This window comes from Manis pentadactyla, chromosome 10 (genome assembly GCF_030020395.1).
Source record: "Manis pentadactyla isolate mManPen7 chromosome 10, mManPen7.hap1, whole genome shotgun sequence".
Taxonomy (NCBI): domain Eukaryota; kingdom Metazoa; phylum Chordata; class Mammalia; order Pholidota; family Manidae; genus Manis; species Manis pentadactyla.
The window spans coordinates 46,002,009-46,024,224 of NC_080028.1; the positions used below are offsets into that span (position 1 = coordinate 46,002,009).

A 22,216-nucleotide genomic window follows, 5' to 3' on the forward strand; every position below is an offset into this window, starting at 1 on the left:
TATTCTCTGAGTTTTAAATTTAATGTCAGAAATAATCTTTTCAATTTTCTCTAGCAATTACCTTTTTGCCCTTTTTGCTTGTTAGCCAGCAGCAGTAACGATTTACTTTTAAAGCTAATTTAAAAGGTGGGAGTGTAATCAGTAGAGGCCTCTTTCTCCTTTTCTTGCTTTCTTGCTTTTTTGCCTGTTTTCTTTCTCTCTCCTATTATTACTTCCTTCTTTCTTTCCTTTTCTCTCTCTCCTATTTTTCCTTCCCTCTGTCCCTCAATTTATTTCATCTTTCTTTCTTTCTTCTTTCCTTTCTTCATTGACAAGCACTCTGTTACTATTTGGGATAATTCTGACAACTTTGTTTTTGAGAAGAATCTAGTACTATTACCACATAATGTATCTTCTAGATAATTTGTATGCTTTTAAATATTATTACATTCCTTCCTTCACCAGAGCACTGAAAGAACATTTGGGTGAGAAATGAACAAGTTTGATTACTTGGAAATACGTTTTATAGATTCTCAATGAGGGAAAGCACCACATATCAGATGGATTTGAAATAAGAAGAAAGAGTTTGCTTAAAGTGAGAGGGTGCAGCATTAAATGTCTGAGAAGGTTAATATGACTGAACTATAGGCACAAAGAACTGAATTAAGTTAAAGGCGGTAGTTTAATATTTAGAGGACTTTCTTCTACATTTTACTTGTTTCATCAAAGCTTTGATTTCTCTGAGAGAAATGCAATCATCTTCACGGAGTCATTAAAAGCTTGTTTCACTTGCTTGTACCTCAGGGTGTAAATGAAGGGGTTCAACAAGGGGGCAACAGATGTAGTGAGCACTGAGACGCCTTAGTTTACTGCAACCTCCTCCTTTGCCGAGGGCTTGATGTAGATGAAGATGCAGCTGCCATAGGCGATGGAAACCACAACCATGTGGGAGGAACAGGTGGAAAAGGACTTTTTTCTCTGTTGAACATTGGGGAACATGAGAATTCTCCTGATGATGTGTGTGTAGGACAGAATCACACACACTAGGGTGATGATGAGTCCAAACCCAGCCACAAAGATAACCACTTGTTCTATTACCCGTGTATCTGAGCATGAGATCTTTAGGAGGGGACCTGCATCACAGATAAAATGATCAGCTGTATTAGAGTCACAGAATTCAAGCTGGAGGCCCAAGCTAAGGGGTGGGAGAATGATCATCAAGCCAGACCCCCAACAGCAGAGGACTAGTAAGGTACAGACCCTACTGTTCATGATGGTCATGTAATGCAGGGGTTTACAGATAGCAATGTACTGATCAGAGGACATGGCTGCCAGGAGAAAAAATCTGTTGTTCCAAAGAGAACACCTAAAAATACTTGACTGGCACAAGCATTGTAGGTAATGGTATTGTCCCCAGTTGACATGCTGTACAGGAACCTAGGAATGCAGGCAGTAGTAAATGACACTTCTAAGAGAAAAATTCCTGAGGAAAAAATACATAGGGTTCTTAAGATGGGAGTCCACCAATGTGAGGGTGAGAGTAGTCAGGTTCCCTGTTACACTCAACATGTAGGTGAGAAATAGGAAGATAAAAAGCAGGATTTACAGTTGAGGATCATCTGTGAGTCTCAACATGATAAAACTTGTATTTGTGTGTGGTTTCTCATCACTCACTTTGAAACTCTACTCAGTAAGCATGTAAAAATCAAAGAGAGTTTACGAGGAGGTAGATATTCAAATTCATCCAAAAGCTAAATCATCTGATTGAAAAATGGAGAGAGGACATGAAGAGATATTTTTCCAGAGAACACCAATGGATGGCCAACAGGCATATGCAAAGGTGCTCAACATAAATACTCATCAGGGAAATGCAAATCAAACCACAATGAGATCCCCTCACATTTATTAGAATGGCTATTATCAAAAAGACAAGAAATATCCAACGTTGGTGAAGATGTAGAAGAAAGGGAACCCCTGTTCACTGTGGTGGGAATGTAAACTCGTGCAGCCATTATGGAAAATGGTATGGTGATTCCTAAAAATAACAACAGATATACGATATGATCCAGCATGTCCATTTCCAAGTATTTACCTGAAGTAAACAAAATCACCACTTTGAAAAGAAATATGTCTTATGTGTTTATTGAAGAATTATTCATTAACAGTCAAGATATCGAGGCAACCTAAGAGTTCATTAATAGATGAATGGTTAGAGATGTGGTTCATTTATTCAATGAAATATAATTCAGCCATACAAAAACAAAAATATTATTTGAAACAATACAGATGGATCTATAGGCTAATATACTAAATGAAATGAGTAAAACACAGAAAGATAAATATCATAGTATTTCACTTACATGAAAAATCTTTAAAAATAAAACAATCAAACAAATGAATATAGAAATAGACTCATAAATACAGGAAACACACTGTTGCTTCTGATAGGGGAAGAAATGTACATAAGGGTTAAATAAGCAAAGAGGATAAAGAGATACAAACTTCCAATTATAAAATTAAAAGTCATGGGGATAAAAAGTACACCACAGAAAATATACTGAATAATATTGTCATAACTGTATGTTGACAGTTGGTAAATACATTGACCATGATAAGTATTTCAAAATGAATAAAATTGTTGAATTATTATGTTGTATACCTGATGCAAATATAACTGTGTATCAACTATGCTACCATTTAAAAAAAGGAAGGTTTTGTTGCAAAGAATAGAGTGATATGAATACATGGAACTAATGACTAATGTATATGAGACAAGACTAAAAAGAGTTGATTGAAATGAGCAGATGAGTTACACACTGAAGTTTCAGAAAAGTAGAGAAATATGCATCTGCAAAAGGCTGATCCCTCACACTTCTTTTTAGACTTTCTGCCTAACTCTCTACATTGCCCTCAACAACGTAAGACTGGACAACATCCATGGTTCAGTTTCCATCCATATACTGATAACTTTGTTTTTATTTTCATTTTGTAGTAAGAGAACCTAAAATTTCTTTGGAAGAAGCACAAGTCTTTTGAGGGTGTCATGGAAAGACTGCTTCACTTGTTTATTTCTCAGGGTATAAATGAAGGGGTTCAACAAAGGGGCAACATACACAATGAGCACAGAAACCTCCTTATTATTAATGGCCAGCTCATCTTTAGCTGAAGTTTTGATATATACAAAAATGCAGTTGCCATATGCAGTGGAAGCCACAATCATATGAGAAGAACAATTGGAAACGGTTTTTTTCATTTGCTGGGCTGAGGGTAATCTTAGAACCATCCTAACGATGTAAATATAGGACAGAACTACACACACTGGGGTCATTAGGAAGGTTAAAACACCACCAAATATAACCAACTGCTCTATGAACCATGTATCTGAACATGAATTCTTAAGCATTGGAAAAGCATCACAGAAAAAATTATCAATAACAGAGTCACAGAATTCCAGATTTAGGCTCAAACCAAGGGGTGGAAGGATAATCAATAAGCCAGATATCCAGCAACTGAGGATGAGGTTCCTGCAGACTCTGCTGTTCATGATGCTCACGTAATGCAGGGGTTTGCAGATGGCCACATAGTGGTCATAGGACATCACAGCCAACAGAAAATATTCTGTATCTCCAAAGAGGACAATAAAAAAATATTTGGCTGAAGCAGGCTTTGATGCTGATGGCTTTGTTCCCACTTGATATGATATAGAGGTGTGTGGGGACACAGGCCGTTGTGAGTGCAATTTCTAAGAAAGAGAAATTTTGAAGAAAATAATACATAGCTGTTTTTAAATGAGAATCCCCCAAAATAAGCAAAATTATGGTAAGATTCTCAATTAAACTTAACATGTATGAGATGAACAGTAATAGAAAAACCAAAATCTCTAGCTGCGGGTCACTTGTCAGCCCCAGTATGTTGAACATCATTATTGCTGAATGGTTTCTCATCACTGACTTCGCCTATTGCCATTCTTCACATAAAAGTCACAGAAATGGGATCTGAAGAACAACATCAAGCAGAATTGCATGAGCCAGTGTCTATCAACACCAAGCAAACCCAGTCACATGCATTTCCTTTTGTAAGATGGGTATTGATGAGGTAATTCCCTCAGCTGCACTGAAATCTGCCCCATGGAATCTAAGCTTCTTAGAAGTTTTCTCTTGAAAATTACTGCTACTGAGATTGTTTTAAACATTCCAGTTTCTCCCAATTCACAGCATTATAACCAATTAATTTTTTAAGTCCATACTTTGGTTGAGATTTCCCCTGTAGGATCAGGAATTGTTGGCTTTTGCGGCATGGGGCATAATCTTCTTATTCCAAAAACTCTTAGACAAAAAAGTTAAATCCTAAAATTCCTTTACTTCAACTTGTGGTACCTGATAAAATGGAAATGTATGGGAGATGGTGATTACATCCTACCTAGACTCTCCAGATTCCTCCTCTATTTTGCTATGTATTATTTAAAAGTCAAGTCATAGCTCTCCCAGAAATTAGTCCTTCAACAGCTTTTCTTCTGATTTTCTCTAAGTTCCTCTATTATTCCTTTGTTTTCTATCTCTACTTCAACAGAGAGGGCTTTAATGCCTGATTATTTTAATATAACATGAGAAACTATGTGCAAAAATCATAAATACATGAAAGATATCAAGACACTTTGCTCACCTTCCTTTAGGATAAGATGTATGATCATGTTTCAGTGATACACAGTGGTTAGGTATATGGACCCTGGAAGGAACTGTCTGTCTAGGATCAAGTCACATCTCTGTCATCTACTAGTTAAGAGACCTTGAGCAAGTCATTTAATCTCTCTGTGCTCCTGGTTTCCTAATCTGTAAAGTGGAGATAACTTTACAGTGGAATTAACAGAGTAATAGTAATAGAGTTACTATGATGTTTAAATGAGTAGTATCAACTCCCATCAAGGACGGTTCTACATGGAACATTTCCAGGACACAGATATCATGAAAGTAAAAGGGACATTAAACTGTATTTATGAGGCAAAGTGTTTGCAATCAGGAGATGCTTGTCCTTAAAGAGGGAGATACAAGAAAATGGAATGTTTAACAAAAGTTAATTGAGATATGTGTGATGTAAATATATAGATAGATATAACAGATAAATAAGACATAGAGACAGGAGAGAAGAGGAATACAAAGAGAGATGAGAAATTTTTTTTCTGCAAATCATTCACTATGTGGGACTGAATCAAATGAGTAATGCATAAAATGAGTCCTACCATCATTTTCAATCTGGTGGGCTTGAAAACATCCCAGGACTTGCCTTTTCCATTTGTCATTCTTTCACGGAGAAACTATAGCTAAAATGACATAAAACCTACTAGTAGGATCATCTAAGTGCCTTTCTAGCCACTTGCTCCCAGAGACTTATACTCACCACATATGTACACAACGTTTCTGGATTTATGAGAAATGTCATCTTAATGCCTAGAAATGTATCCTAGTTAAAATAGGATAATTTCTTCATATTTTGGGTAGTTAAAAGGCAAATAATAAAGTCACAGTACAAGTAGGAGCTGAGAAGACCTTCTGGCTCTGCAAAAGTGAGTGGTCTGATTTTTTCCAAACTGCTTTTTATACCAACAGCTCAACTTATTAACTCCTTCTGTAACAGTTGTGTAGAAAATAGCTTAATAAAAAAGCCCTTGGAGTACCTGATTCAAAGCCTGCGATGAGTATAAAATATGATGTACTTTGCCATAAAATTCTATGTAAAGCACCAATAGGGATAATGTCCTTAGAGAATAAGAAACTTTAATAGCAACCAGCTCATTCCAAGTGTAAAAAATAAGTTTCCAATGATAATTCAGAAGCAGATTCTTATGTATTTATTCACACATTGTTTTTGCAATGCAATGAATATGAAGACAGCCTTCTGATCTAAAATTATACTGATAATAAATATTTAATATGAAAAAATTCAAATGTACATGTGGAAAATAATAAAAGTTATGGAAATAGTAATATCCTGAATCAATATTATTATTTTGATGTTTTCCTTCCAAATATTGCCCATAGTAATATGTAAGTGCTGCACTTATTACAAGTTTAATACAAAGAATACCACACAGGAGCAGCCCAATTGGAGCCATTCATAGGGCAAGGAATGGGGGATTGGCAGTTATGGAATTTCCATGCACTCTCTTGGAGTACCACCCTCCCAGGACAATTTTTTTTTATTTATTAAAGTATCATTGATATACAATCTTATGAAGGCTTCACATGAAAAACATTGTGGTTTCAATATTCACTCATATTATCAAGTCCTCACCGCCCTCATTGCAGTCTCTGTCCATCAGCGTAGTAAGATGCTATAGATTAATTACTTGTCTTCTCCATGCTTCACTGCCTTCCCTGTGACCTACCTATATTGTGATTGCAAATTATAGTGTCCCTTGATCCCCTTCTCCCTCCCTCCCCACGGAACATCTCAAACCCTTTCCTTTGGTCACCACTAGTCCCTTCTTAGAGTTTGTGAGTCTGCTGTATTTTGTTCCTTCAGCTTTGCTTTGTTGTTATTCCACAAATGAGTGAAATCACTTGGTACTTGTCTTTCTCTGCCTGACTTATTTCACTGAGCATAATACCCTCTAGCTCCATCCATGTTGTGGCAAATGGTAGGGTTTGTTTTCTTCTTATGGCTGAATAATATTCCATTGTGCATATGTACCACATCTTATTTAGCCATTCATCTACTGATGAACACTTAGGTTGCTTCAATACCTTGACTACTGTAAATAGTGCTGCAATAAACACAGGGGTGCATATATCTTTTTGAATCTGGGATCTTCTTTTCTTTGGGTAAATTCCTAGGAGTGGAATTCCTAGGTTGAAAGGAATTTCTATTTTTAATTTATTGAGGAAACTCCATATTGTTTTCCACAATAGTTGAACTAATTTACATTTTTACTAACAGTGTAGAAGGGTTCCCCTTTCTCCACATCCTTGCTAGCATTCACTGTTCCTTGTCTTTTCCAAGTTGGTCATCTTAACTGGTGTGAAATGATATTTCACTGTAGCTTTATTTTGCATTTCCCTGATGATAAGCAAGGTGAAGCTTATCTTTTCATGTGTCTGTTAGCCATCCAAATTTCTTGTTTGGAGAAGCGTTTGTTCAGATCCTCTGCCTATTTATTTAAATTGGGTTTTGTGTTTTTTGGGTGTTGAGGTGAGGGAGCTTTTTATATATTTTGGATGTTAATCCCTTATTGGACAGGTTATTTATGAATATATTCTACCACACTGTCGGATGACTTTTTGTTCTGCTGATGGTGTCCTTTGGTGGACAAAAGCTTTTTAGCTGATGTAGTCCCACTTGTTCATTTTTTACTTTGTTTCCTTTGCCTACAAATATATTTTCAGGAAAAAATTGCTATGAGAGAATTTTTCCTATGTTTTCTGTATGAGTTTTATGAAGTTTCATGACTTACGTCCAGCTTCAGGTCACTGTACCATTTATAGACAAAAATCTAGTTTCATTTTCTTACATGTATCATGTTTACCAACATCAATTGTTGAAAAGGCTGTCATTTCCCAATTGTAAATCCATAGCTCCTTTATCATACATAAATTGGCCATACACATGTGGGTTTATATCTGGGTTCTGTATTCTGTTCCATAGATCTATGTGTCTGTTCTTGTGCCAATAACAAATTTTCTTGATTACTGTTGCTTTGTAGTAGAGCTTGAAGTTAGGGAAAACAATTATGATTTTTTTCTTCCTTCACAGGATTGGTTTGGCTATTCAGTATCTTTGTGGTTCCATATGAATTTCAGAACTATTTTTCTGGTTGGTTGAAGAATGATTTTGGTATTTTGATAGGGATTGCTTCAGTCTGTATATGGCTTTAGGCAGACAGGCCATTTTGACAATATTAATTCTTTCTATCCATGAGCACGGGATATGTTTCCATTTATTGGTGGCTTCTTTAATTTCTCTCATTAGTGTCTTGCAGTTGTCAGAGTATAGGTCTTTCATATCCTTGGTTAGGTTTATTCCTAAAAGAATATTTTATTCTTTTTGATGCAATTATAACTGGAGTTGTTTTCCTGTTTTCTCTTTCTGCTAATTCTTTCTTAGTATATTGGAATGGAACAGATTTCTTTGTATTAATTTTGTATCCTGCAACTTTGCTGAATTCAGTTATTAGTTCTAACAGTTTATTTTGTGGAGTCTAGGGTTTTCTATGTATAATACCATGTTGTCTGCAAACAGTGAAAGTTTAACTTCTTCTTTACCAGTTTGAATCCCTTGTATTTCTTGGTGTCATATGATTGCCTTGGCTAGGACCTCCAGTAATATGTTGAATAAAAGTGGGTACAATGTGCATCATTGTATTTTTCCTGGTGTTAAAAGAAAAGCTTTCAGCTTCCTGCTATTAAGTATGATGTTGGCTGTGGATTTGTCATATATTGCCTTCATTATGTTGAGGTACTTGCCCTCAATACCCATTTTGTTGAGAGTTTTTATCATGAATGGATGTCGAATTTTTTCAAATGCTTTTTCAGCATCTATTGAGATGGTCATGTAGTTTTTGTCCTTCTTTTTGTTGATGTGGTGAATGGTGTTAATTGATTTTCAAATATTATTCTGTCCTTGAATCCGTGGAATAAATCCCACTTAGTCATGATGGATGGTCTTTTTGAATTTGATTTGCTAATATTTTGTTGAGGATATTTGCATCTATGTTCATCAGGGATATTGGTTTATAATTTTCTTTTTTGTGGTGTCTTTGTCTGGTTTTGGTATTAGAGTGATTCTGGCATCATAGAATGAATTTCGAAGTATTATCTCCTCTTCTACTATTTGGAAAACTTTAAGGAGGATGGGTCTTGGTCTTCTCTTAAGGTTTGGTAAAATTCAATGGTGAAGCTATCTGGACAGGGGTTTTGTTTTGGGGTAGATTTTTGATTAACAATTGAATTTAGTTGTTGTTAATTGGTATGTTCAGATTTTCTGTTTCTTCTGGGTCATTCCTAGAAGGTTGTGTTTTTCTAGAAAGTTGTCAATTTTTTCTAGGTTATCCAATTTGTTAGCATATATATAATTTTTCATAGTATTCTGTAATAATTCTTTGTATTTATGTGATGTCCATAGTGATTTCCCTTTCTCATTTGTGATTCTGTTTATGTGTGTAGACTTTTTTTGTCTTAATAAGTCTAGCTAGGGGTTACCTATTTTGTTTATTTTCTCAAAGAAATAAGTCCTGGTTTCTTTGATTCTATTATTTTATTCTAAATTTTATTTATTTCTTCTCTGATCTTTATTATGTCCCACCTTCTCTGACTTGGCTCCTCATTTGTTCTTCTTTTTCTAGTTTCATTAACTGTGAGTTTAGAGTGTTTATTTGGTATTGTTCTTCTTTACTGAGGTAGGCCTGTATTGCTATATACTTTCCTCTTTGAATTTCCTTCGCTGCATTCCACAGGTTTGGGGCTGTTGAGTTGTTTTCATTTGTCTCATTATACTGCTTGATCTTTGTTTTTATTTTGTCACTGATCCTTTGATTATTTAGGAGCATGTTGTTAAGCCTCCACGTATTTGTGGGCTTTGTTGTTTTCTTTGCATAATATCTTTCTAAATTTCATACTTTTGTGGTCTTAGAAGTAGACTTGGACAATTTCAATCTTTGTGAATCTACCAAGGCTCTTTATGTGGCCTAGTATGTGAACTATTCTGGAAAACATTGTGTGTACTCTTGAGAAGAACGTGTACCCTGTTGCTTTTCTGTGGAGTGTTCTGCAGACTTCTGTTAGATCTATCTTTTCTAATGCATTGTTCTGCTCCTCTGTCTCCATACTTATTTTCTGTATGTTTCATCTATTTTTTGTTGTGAGTGGTGTGTTGAAGTCTCCTAAGATGTGTGTGTTGCGTTATATCTTCCCCTTTAATTCAGTTAGTATTTGTTTTACATATTTAGGTACTTCTGTATTGGGTGCATAGATACTTATAATGGTTATATGCTCTTGTTGGACTGACCTCTTAATCATTATATAATATTCTTCTCCATCTCTTTTTACTTTATTTTGAAATCTATTTTGTGTAATATAAGTACTGCTACCCCTGCTTTTTTTCTCCCTCTTATTTGCGTGAAATGTCTTTTTCTACCCCTTCACTTTAGTCTGTATATGTCTTTGGCTTGAAATGTGTCTCTTGGAGGCAAAATACAGCTCTCACCAGAGAAAATAATCCTTCAGTAAAGTTAGTAGACCAACTAATTTTAGGCAAATAGAAAATTAAATCAGCTACTCACAAAGTTTGTCAAGGAATACACAAAGTACAGAATATGACACCTGATATATAAAGATTGGAGGAGAAAGAAATAGAATGGAGAAAAAATAGTACTTTTAGATTATATTTGAAATAGAGAATAAACAATAGTTTTTATTTATTTATTTATTTATTTATTTATTTTATTTTATTTTTTTTATTGAAGGGTAGTTGACAACAGCATTGCATTACATTAGTTTCAGGTGTACAACACAGCGACTCAACATTTATATACATGATAATTCTAGGTACCAGGTATCACCATACCAAGTTGTTACAATATTTTGACTATATTCCTTACGCTATACATTACATCCCGGTTACTTATTTATTTTACAATTGGAAGTGTGTTTATATATATATATATATTGTGAGGGCATCTCTCATATTTATTGATCAAATAGTTGTTAACCACAATAAATTTCTGTATAGGGGGTCAATACTCAATGCACAATCATTAATCCACCCCAAGCCTAATTTTCGTCAGTCTCCAATCTTCTGATGCATAACGAACAAATTCTTACATGGAGTACAAATTCTTACATAGTGAATAAGTTACATGGTGAACAGTGCAAGGGCTGTCATCACAGAAGCTTTCGGTTTTGTTAATGCATTATGAACTATACACAGTCAGTTCAAATATGAATATTCATTTGATTTTTAAACTTGATTTATATGTGGATACCACATTTCTCTATTATTATTATTTTTAATAAAATGCTGAAGTGGTAGGTAGATACGAGATAAAGGTAGAAAACATAGTTTAGTGTTGTAAGAGAGCAAATGTAGATGATCAGGTGTGTGCCTGTAGACTATGTGTTAATCCGCGCTAGACGAGGGCAATAAACATCCATGTATGCAGAAGATTTCTCTCAGAACATGAGGGGGGAGGTTCTAAGCCTCATCTCTGCTGCTCCCCATTTTCTCACCAGATGGCCCCCTGCGACTGTGCCTGTCTTAGGTTGTTCCTCCCTTGAGGAATCTTACCCGTCTCTGGCTAACCAGTCATCTTCCGGGGCCATACAGGGAAATGTTAAGTTGGTAAGTGAGAGAGAAGCCTTATCGTTTGAAAAGGTTAGCTTTTTACTTCTTTGCATATTTATGCCCTGTGGCTTCTATGCCCAGCATTTGCCTTGAGGTGTCTTTACCACTTGGAAGAATTATGATACTCGGTAAATTCGACATGTGGCACGAGTTCTATTTAAAGGTTGTGATTAGGTAGGAAGAAGAAAATCTATAGAAGTAGCAGGCAGAAGAAAACCTGGGAAGATTGATTATTTCTTTGACATATCTTCTTGTAGAGTAACTTCAGCATGGATAGGTTTTAAACTACTAATTAAATTGTGCACACACATTAACATACTAGGAATATAGTTACCTAACCAAAGCATACCTGTAATTACCAGCCATCTCCAGTGAAACCAAGAAAACCAGTTAGGCACCTTAGGCATTTGTGAAAATTATCTATGATATGGTGGATATTGTCCGACTGAACTTAAACAGTCTGAGAGAATTCAGATAAACTAGAACACCCCATTCCTGGGGACTGTTCATATCCCATATGTTCTTTTAACGATAAATAGTCTGTGGTTGTAAGATTTTGGAGTACTGCAATTTGCACTTCTCCTAATTCTTGGTTGAGTTCCAACAGTATAGATCCAGTCCAATTTTTGTTTTACTGCATGCACAGGCCAGCTTAGATATCTCCTTCATCTTTCCCATGGCAAGTCCAGGAGCTGGTGGGATGAGTGCATCTACACCTGTGACAGTGCGTGGATCTTTGTTGGTTTTTTTTTTTTTTCTGTTCATCTTCTGTCATGAGTCTTCCCGAGAGTGCTGATGTTGGAAGTTCTTTTTCATATCGTATCTTAGTTCATTTTCGGGGTAGCCAAATTAGGCTTTGATCCTCTGTATAAACTCAAACAGACCATTTGCCTACACTTTTATATGTCCTTTATATCATTGTGTAGAACTCATTAGAGGTCACCACATAGGAACAGCATTTTTATTTTTTAATCATTAATCTACACTTACATGACGAATACTTTGTTTACTAGGCTGTCCCCTATACCAGGTCCCCCCTATAAACTCCTTTACAGTCACTGTCCATCAGCGTAGCAACCTGTTGTAGAATCACTACTTGTCTTCTCTGTGTTGTACAGCCCTCCCCTTTCTCCTACCCCGCTATGGATGCAAATCTTAATACCCCTCTTTTTCTGCCCCCCCTTATCCCTCCCTACCCACCCATCCTCCCCAGTCCCTTTCCCTTTGGTACCTGTTATTCCATTCTTGAGTTCTGTGATTCTGCTGCTGTTTTGTTCCTTCAGTTTTTCCTTTGTTCTTATATTCCACAGATGAGTGAAATCATTTGGTATTTCTCTTTCTCTGCTTGGCTTGTTTCACTGAGCAAAATACCCTCCAGCTCCATCCATGTTGCTGCAAATGGTTGGATTTGCCCTTTTCTTATGGCTGAGTAGTATTCCATTGTGTATATGTACCACATCTTCTTTATCCATTCATCTATCGATGGACATTTAGGTTGCTTCCAATTCTTGGCTATTGTAAATAGTGCTGCGATAAACATAGGGGTACATTGGTCTTTCTCATACTTGATTGCTGCATTCTTAGGGTAAATTCCTAGGAGTGCAATTCCTGGGTCAAATGGTATGTCTGTTTTGAGCATTTTGATTTACCTCCATACTGCTTTCCACAATGGTTGAACAAGTTTACATTCCCACCAGCAGTGTAGGAGGGTTCCCCTTTCTCCACAGCCTCGCCAACATTTGTTGTTGTTTGTCTTTTGGATGGCAGCCATCCTTACTGGTGTGAGGTGATACCTCATTGTAGTTTTAATTTGCATTTCTCTGATAATTAGCGATGTGGAGCCTCTTTTCATCTGTCTGTTGGCCATCTGAATTTCTTTTTTGGAGAACCGTCTGTTCAGTTCCTTTGCCCATTTCTTAATTGGGTTATTTGTTTTTTGTTTGTTGAGGCGTGTGAGCTCTTTATATATTCTGGACGTCAAGCCTTTATCGGATGTGTCATTTTCAAAGATATTCTCCCATACTGTAGGGTTCCTTTTTGTTCTATTGATGGTGTCTTTTGCTGTACAGAAGCTTTTCAGCTTAATATAGTCCCACTTGTTCATTTTTGCTGTTGTTTTCCTTGCCCGGGGAGATATGTTCAAGAAGAGGTCACTCATGTTTATGTCTAAGAGGTTTTTGCCTATGTTTTCTTCCAAGAGTTTAATGGTTTCATGACTTACATTCAGGTCTTTGATCCATTTTGAGTTTACTTTTGTATATGGGGTTAGACGATGGTCCAGTTTCATTATCCTACATGTAGCTGTCCAGTTTTGCCAGCACCATCTGTTAAAGAGACTGTCATTTCGCCATTGTATGCCCATGGCTCCTTTATCAAATATTAATTGACCATATATGTCTGAGTTAATGTCTGGATTGTGTAGTCGGTTCCATTGGTCTGTGGCTCTGTTCTTGTGCCAGTACCAAATTGTCTTGATTACTATGGCTTTATAACAGCTTGAAGTTGGGGAGTGAGATCCCCCCTACTTTATTCTTCTTTCTCAGGATTGCTTTGGCTATTCGGGGTCTTTGGTGGTTCCATATGAATTTTTGAATTATTTGTTCCAGTTCATTGAAGAATGTTGCTGGTAGTTTCATAGGGATTGCATCAAATCTGTATATTGCTTTGGGCAGGATGGCCATTTTGACGATATTAATTCTTCCTAGCCATGAGCATGGGATGCATTTCCATCTGTTTGTGTCCCCTTTAATTTCTTTTAAGAGTGACTTGTAGTTTTCAGAATATGTCTTTAACTTCTTTGGTTAGGTTTATTCCTAGGTATTTTATTTTTTTTGATGCAATTGTGAATGGAGTTGTTTTCCTGATTTCTCTTTCTGTTGGTTCATTGTTGGTATATAGGAAAGCCACAGATTTCTGTGTGTTGATTTTGTATCCTGCAAATTTGCTGTATTCCGATATCAGTTCTAGTAGTTCTGGGGTGGAGTCTTTAGGGTTTTTTATGTACAGTATCATGTCATCTGCAAATAGTGACAGTTTGACTTCTTCTTTGCCAATCTGGATTCCTTGTATTTCTTTGTTTTGTGTGATTGCCGTGGCTAGGACCTCCAGTACTACGTTAAATAACAGTGGGGAGAGTGGGCATCCCTGTCTAGTTCCCGATCTCAGCGGAAATGCTTTCAGCTCCTCGCTATTCAATATAATGTTGGCTGTGGATTTTTCATAGATGGCCTTTATTATGTTGAGGTACTTGCCCTCTATTCCCGTTTGCTGAGAGTTTTTATCATGAATGGATGTTGAACTTTGTCAAATGCTTTTTCAGCATCTATGGAGATGATCATGTGGTTTTTGTCTTTCTTTTTGTTGATGTGGTGGATGATATTGATGGACTTTCGAAAGTTGTGCCATCCTTGCATCCCTGGTATGAATCCCACTTGGTCATGGTGTACGATGGTTTTGATGTATTTTTGAATTCGGTTTGCTAAAATTTTGTTGAGTATTTTTGCGTCCACGTTCATCAGGGATATTGGTCTGTAGTTTTCTTTTTTGGTTGTGTCTTTGCCTGGTTTTGGTATTAGGGTGATGTTAGCTTCATAGAATGAGTTTGGGAGTATCCCCTCCTCTTCTATTTCTTGGAAAACTTTAAGGAGAATGGGTATTATGTCTTTCCTGTATGTCTGATAAAATTCCGAGGTAAATCCATCAGGCCCGGGGGTTTTGTTCTTTGGTAGTTTTTTGATTACCGCTTCAATTTCGTTGCTGGTAATTGGTCTTTTTAGATTTTCTGTTTCTTTTTGGGTCAGTCTTGGAAGGTTGTATTTTTCTAGGAAATTGTCCATTTCTCCTAGGTTTCCCAGTTGGTAGCATATAGGTTTTCATAGTAGTCTCTAATAATTCTTTGTATTTCTGCGGGATCTGTCGTGATTTTTCCTTTCTCATTTCTGATACTGTTGATTTGTGTTGACTCTCTTTTCCTCTTAATAAGTCTGGCTAGAGGCTTATCTATTTTGTTTATTTTCTTGAAGAACCAGCTCTTGGTTTCATTGATTTTTGCTATTGTTTTATTCTTCTCAATTTTATTTATTTCTTCTCTGATCTTTATTATGTCCCTCCTTCTGCTGACCTTAGGCCTCATTTGTTCTTCTTTTTCCAATTTCGATAGTTGTGACATTAGACCGTTCATTTGGGTTTGCTCTTCCTTTTTTAAATATGCTTGGAATGCTATATACTTTCCTCTTACGACTGCTTTTGCTGTGTCCCACAGAAGTTGGGGCTTAGTGTTGTTGTTGTCATTTGTTTCCATATATTGCTGGATCTCCATTTTGATTTGGTCATTGATCCATTGATTATTTAGGAGCGTGTTGTTTAGCCTCCATGTGTTTGTGAGCCTTTTTGCTTTCTTTGAACAGTTTATTTCTAGTTTAATGCCTTTGTGGTCTGAAAAGTTGGTTGGTAGGATTTCAATCTTTTGGAATTTACTGAGGCTCTTTTTGTGTCCTAGTATGTGGTCTATTCTGGAGAATGTTCCATGTGCACTTGAGAAGAATGTGTACCCTGTTGCTTTTGGATGTAGAGTTCTGTAGATGTCTATTAGGTCCATCTGTTCTAGTGTGTTGTTCAGTGCCTCTCTGTCCTTACTTATTTTCTGTCTGGTGGATCTGTCCTTTGGAGTGAGTGGTGTGTTGAAGTCTCCTAGAATGAATGCATTGCATTCTATTTCCTCCTTTAGTTCTATTAATATTTGTTTCAGGTATGTTGGTGCTCCTGTATTGGGGGCATATATATTTATAATGGTTATATCCTCTTGATGGACTGAGCCCTTTATCATTATGTAATGTCCTTCTTTGTCTTTTGTTACTTTCTTTATTTTGAAGTCTGTTTTGTCTGATACCAGAATTGCAACACCTGCTTTCTTCTCTCTGTTGTTTGCTTGAAATATCTTTTTCCATCCCTTGACTTTAAGTCTGTGCGCGTCTTTGGGTTTGAGGTGAGTCTCTTGTAAGCAGCATATGGATGGATCTTGCTTTTTTATCCATTCTATTACTCTGTGTCTTTTGATTGGTGCTTTGAGTCCATTTACATTTAGGGTGATTTTTGAAAGGTATGAATTTATTGCCATTGCAGGCTTTAAGTTTGTGGTTACCAAAGGTTTAGGGTTAGCTTCTTTACTATCTTACTGTCTAACTTAACTCGCTTGTTGAGCTATTATAAACACAGTCTGATGATTCTTTATTTCTCTCCCTTCTTATTCCTCCTCCTCCCTTCTTCATAAGTTGGGTGTTTTGTTGTGTGCTCTTTTTAGGAGTGCTCCCATCTAGAGCAGTCCCTGTAGGATGCCCAGTAGAGGTGGTTTGTGGGAGGCAAATTCCCTCAACTTTTGCTTGTGTGGGAATTGTTTAATCCCTCCTGCATATTTAAATGATATTCGTGCTGGATACAGTAGTCTTGGTTCGAGGCCCTTCTGTTTCATTGCATTAAGTATATCATGCCATTCTCTTCTGGCCTGTAGGGTTTCTGTTGAGAAGTCTGATGATAGCCTGATGGGTTTTCCTTTGTAGGTAACCTTTTTTTTCTCTCTGGCTGCCTGTAATACTTTGTCCTTGTCTTTGATCTTTGCCATTTTAATTATTATATGTCTTGGTTTTGCCCTCCTTGGATCCCTTGTCATGGGAGTTCTGTGTACCTCTGTGGTCTGAGAGGCCATTTCTTCCCCTAGTTTGGGGAAATTTTCAGCAATTATTTCTTCACAGACATTTTCTATCCCCTTTTCTCTCCCTACTTCTTCTGGAATACCTATGATTCTTATATTATTCCTTTTTGATTGATCACTCAGCTCTCTTAAAATTCTTTCATTCCTGGAGATCCTTTTATCTCTCTCTGCATCAGCTTCTCTGCGTTCCTGTTCTCTGTTTTCTAGTCCATTAATGGTCTCTTGCATCTCGTCCATTCTGTTTTGAAGTCCTTCCAGAGCTTGTTTTATTTCTGAATTCTCCTTCCTTAGTTCTTGCATATTTCTCTGCAAGTCCATCAGCATGGTTATGACTTTTATTTTGAATTCTTTTTCAGGTAGATTGGCTAAATCTATCTCCCCAGGTTCCTTCTCAGGGGAAGATGTAGCAGATGCCGAAGCTGTCTGGGTTAGTCTTGTCTGGATCATATTTTTTTGCCTTTTCATGTTGACAGGTGCTATTGACTGTCAGCTTTGAGGGCCAAAATTTTTACTTGCTACTGGCCTTTCTTTACAGGGACAACTGCGACCCCTAGTGGCTTGTGTTGGGTAATTGCATGTAGAGTGGGTCTTTGTGTCTTGCCTGGCCGGAAGGGAGAAATTTCCCTTTCTGTTGGCGGAATTTGTCTCAGGCTGCTTCTCTGCTTTCTCAGCGCCCGGTGGTGTAATGGATGGGGGGGCTGCTTGACTGTTTGCCTCCGTGAGGGGTCTCAGAGCTGTTGCCCAGGGCGTTAGTGCACCCGGTTTTCCCTGTAATTTCCAGCTGCTGTACTGTGACCTGGGTTGTTTCCGTCAAGCTGTTAAGTCCCTGTCCCTTTAAGACTTTCAAAAAGCCCCCGCTTTTCTTTGTCACAGGGGCATCAGCTTCAGCACCCGCTCAGAGGTCTTACTCCCTGTTCCCCCAGTATCCAGGGCCCCCTGGGCACGTACTGTGTCTGCGCTCTTTCCTGGATGGCTGGGGCAGGGTGTTCGGCAGTCCTGGGCTCCGTCTCCCTCCCGCTCTGCCTATTCTTCTCCCGCCGGGAGCTGGGGAGAGGGGCGCTCGGGTCCCGCCGGGCCGGGGCTTGTATCTTACCCCTTTCACCAGTCGCTGGGTTCTCGCTGGTGTAGCTGTAGTCTGGCCACTGTCCTGCGTCTTCTGGTCTCTCTTTTAGGGCTAGTTGTGTTTGTTGTATTTTCAAAAGTATATATGTTTTTGGGAGGAGATTCCCACTGTCCTACTCACGCCGCCATGTTGGCTCCGCCCCCAATAAACAATTCAAGACAGACTTTTAAATGGCAAGGAAGTTATCTTTGAATCCTTGGTGTCCACATATGTAAAGTCTACAATGGCAATAAGCACACATCTATATATAATCGCCCTAAATGTAAATGGACTGTACGCACCAATCAAAAGACATAGAGTGACAGAATGGATAAAAAAACAAGATCCATCTCTATTTTGCCTACCTTTTCCTCTGCCACCACTCTCACTGCTGGGAAGTCTTTCAAATGGCCCACTGTGCTTTCTTTCTCAAGGGGGAGGTTTTTAGAGTATAGTTCTTCTCCACAGGCAGCTGGCTTCTCAGCCTTCTGTTCTGCCCATCTCTGTTGTCCAGCCCCGCCCATCACCAGGGCACCAAGCAATGTGGGTTGTGTTCCTGGAGCACATTTCCAGGGTCAAGGGTTCAGGGTCCTGGGCTCCTACTCCCTTCCCACTTGGTTTCTCTTCCTCCAGCCTGTGGGCCAGGGTGGGGGAAGGGCTTGAATCATGCTGTATTGGGGCATTGTCCTTTACCCTTTTCTATAGGGTCTTCTCTTCTTCCCCAGATGTAGGTGGTCAGTTCCACAGTCTTCAGGTTGTTTACAGGCTTAGCTTTATTTGCTGTGTTTTTGTGTTCTATGTGATTTGGGAGGAGTTTTTTGGTTATCTGTATTTCTTTGAAAAATGTCTATTCTGATCCTCTGCCCACTGACATTTTTTAATTTGGCTGGCTAATATTTTTTTGAGAATCTTTACATCAATGTTCAGGATATTGGTCTGTAATTTTTTTTGTATCATCTTCATCTGGTTTTGGTATTAGAGTGATGCTGGCCTCATAAGTTTGGAAGTATTACCTCTTCTTCTACTTCTTGAAACACTCTAAAAAGGATATGTATTGGCCCTTCTTTAAATATTTGGTAGAATTTAGCTGTGATGTCTTCTTTTCCTGGCTATTTCTTTGTTTGGAGTTTTTTGACTACCAATACAATTTATTTACTGGTAAATTGTTCATATTTTCTGTTTCTTCCTGGGTCAGTCATGGAAAATTGTATGTATCTAGGAATTTGTTCATTTATTCTAGGTTGTCCAGTTTATTTGCATATAGTCTTTCTTATAGACCTCTAATAATTCTTTGTATTTCTGTGGTTATCAATGTTAACTTCTCCTTTTTGTTCTGATTTTATTTGTGTCCTCTCTTTTCTTCTTGAGTAAGTCTGACTAAGCATTTGTTTATTTTGTTTATTTCCAAATATACTCAACTTGTAGGTTAAAATGGAAATGTATAAAACAAAATCTCAAGTTGTAGATACTGTGTGTGTCCCAGCAGGAAGAACACCGTTACTGCTCTCTAAGTTCTCATTTCTGATTTACTGTTTTTTGTATAATCTGCAAGTAGGAATCAATAACATAATACACGAAAAGAGTGTTATAAAATCAAATAGTGATGGATGTAACTGCAAGGGGAAAACCACAAAGTATTTATTTTCTTTTTATTACAGATTTATTGAGATATAAATGACACATAACAATTTGTAAGTTTAATATGTACAACTTAATAGTTTGATGTACATATATATTGTGAAATCATTATTGCAATAAGAATATTAACATTTCCATCACTTATATAGGACCTTGAATTACTTTTGGAGGGATATTGTGCTGAGCATATTTAAAATATATTCCTTTAGCAACTTTTAAGTATACAATACAATATTTAAACTATAGTCACAGTGCTATACATTATATCTCAATAACTTATTGATCTTAGAAACTGGAAGTTTGTACCCTTTGATTAGCATTTCCAAATTTACCCCTACCTCTTGGCCTAACAATCAAAATCTACTCTCAGTTTGTATGAGTTCAGCTTTTAACCACCCACATATTAGTGAGATCACACAATACTTGTCTTTCTATGATTTATTACTTAACAGAATGCATTCAATCAAATTTCATCAATGTTAAAAATGACAGAATTTCCTTCTATTGATGACTGAGTAATATTCCTATTAAGGATCACAGATTTCACTGAATCATATTTCCTTTAACCTTTACACCATTGACAAACAATTAAGTGGTTTCCATGTATTTGTTAGAGTGTACTATGCTGCAGTAAAAATGAAAGTACAGATACCTCTCTGAGATAGTGCTTTCATTTTCTTCTGATATATATCCAAAAGTGGGATTGCTGGGTCATATGGCAGTCCATTTTTAATTTTTTAAGAAGTTCCTGAATTTTTTTGAAATTAGCTGAAGCAATTTACACCCCCATCAGTAGTGTACAATAGTTTTCATTCTGCAACATCTTCACCAGCATTTATCATGTCTCTTTGATGACAGCCATCCTAAGAGTTATGATTTGTATTGTGTTTTTAACTTGCATTTTCTTGATGATTGCAATATTAAGCACTTTTTCATACATTTGTTGGCCATTTGTATGTCCTTGGAGAAATATCTTTCCAAGTCCTTTGTCCAGTTTTGGTGGGGTTTTTTTTGTTGCTGCATATTTTGGTAAGAAGTTTCTTATATGTTTTGTATATTAACATCTTATTGTACATGGTTTGCAAATATTTGTCCCATTACATAGGGTGCCCATTTGTTTTATTGATTCTCCATTGCTGTTTAGAAGCTCTTAGTTTGTTGTAGTCCAATTTATTTGTTTTTTGTTTTTGTTACCAGTGCTTTTGGTGTAATGTCAAAAAATACTGAGTCAGTGTCAAGGATTTTTTTGCCATGTTTTTTCTATAAATTTTATAGTTTCAGTTCTTACATTTTAGTTAATTTTTGTGAGTGGTATAAGATAGGGGTCTGGATAGAGAAAGATATTCCATGGAAATGATAATGAAAAATAGTTGGAATGGCAGTAATTCTGTCAGGCAAGATGGACTTTGAAAGAAAGACCATAACAAGAAACAAAAAAGGACATTATATAATGATTAAGGGTTCAATCCAGTGAGAAGATACAACTATAAATAGCTACACATCCAACAGAAGAACATCTAAATAAATAGAGCAAATATTAACACATATAAAGGGAGATGGTAATACAATAATACTATAAGGATTTAACACCCACTTACATCAATGGATAGATCATCTAGAGAGAAAGTAAGTAAGAAAACCATGCGTTTGAATGACGCAAGAGACCAATGAACTTAACAGAAAAAGAACATTACATCTAAAGTCATCAGAGTATATGTATTTTGCAAGTGCACACAGTACATTTACCAGAATAGACCACATGTTATGGGCAAGTCTCAATAAACTTAAGAATATTGAAATCATATCAAACATTTTTTCTGACCTCAATGGTGTAAAACTAGAAAACAATCACAAGAAAAAAAAACAAACACAAGGAGGCTAAAGTGCACGCAACTAAATAGTCAATGGGTCATCAAAGAAATCAAAGAGGAAACCAAAAAATACTTGATGAAAAATGAAAACAGAAATAAAATGGTTCAAAATACTTTGGATATACGAAAACCAGTCCTAATAGGAAAGTTTTTAGTGATACAGTCATAACTCAAGAAGCAAGAAACACCTCAAATAATCACTCTAATCTTGCACCTAAAGGAACTAGAAAATTAATGACAAACCAAATCCAAAGTTAGTAAAAGAAAGGATATAATAAAGATAAGAGCATAAATAAATAGAGACTAAACAAATACAATCAATGAAACTAAGAGCTGGTTTTTTGAAAGAAAAAAGAAAATTGAGAAACCTGAAGCTAGACTCATTAAGATAAAATAGAGAACACAAATAAATAAAATCAGAACTCAAAGAGAAGATACAATCAGCACCACAGAAATACAAACAATTGTAAGAGATTACTGTGAAAAATTATGTGCCAGAAAAATGGACAACTTAGAAGAAATGGATAAATTGCTAGAAACATTCAATCTTCCAAGAATGAACCAGGAAGAAATAGAATTTCCAAACAG

General features: G+C 36.7%; 1 pseudogene; it reads right to left on the minus strand.

The window, feature by feature from the left end:
- Window positions 1-702: 702 nt before the first annotated feature.
- On the minus strand, window positions 703-18,643 carry LOC130679311 (olfactory receptor 6C2-like; annotated as a pseudogene).
- Between the last annotated feature and the right edge of the window lie 3,573 nt (window positions 18,644-22,216).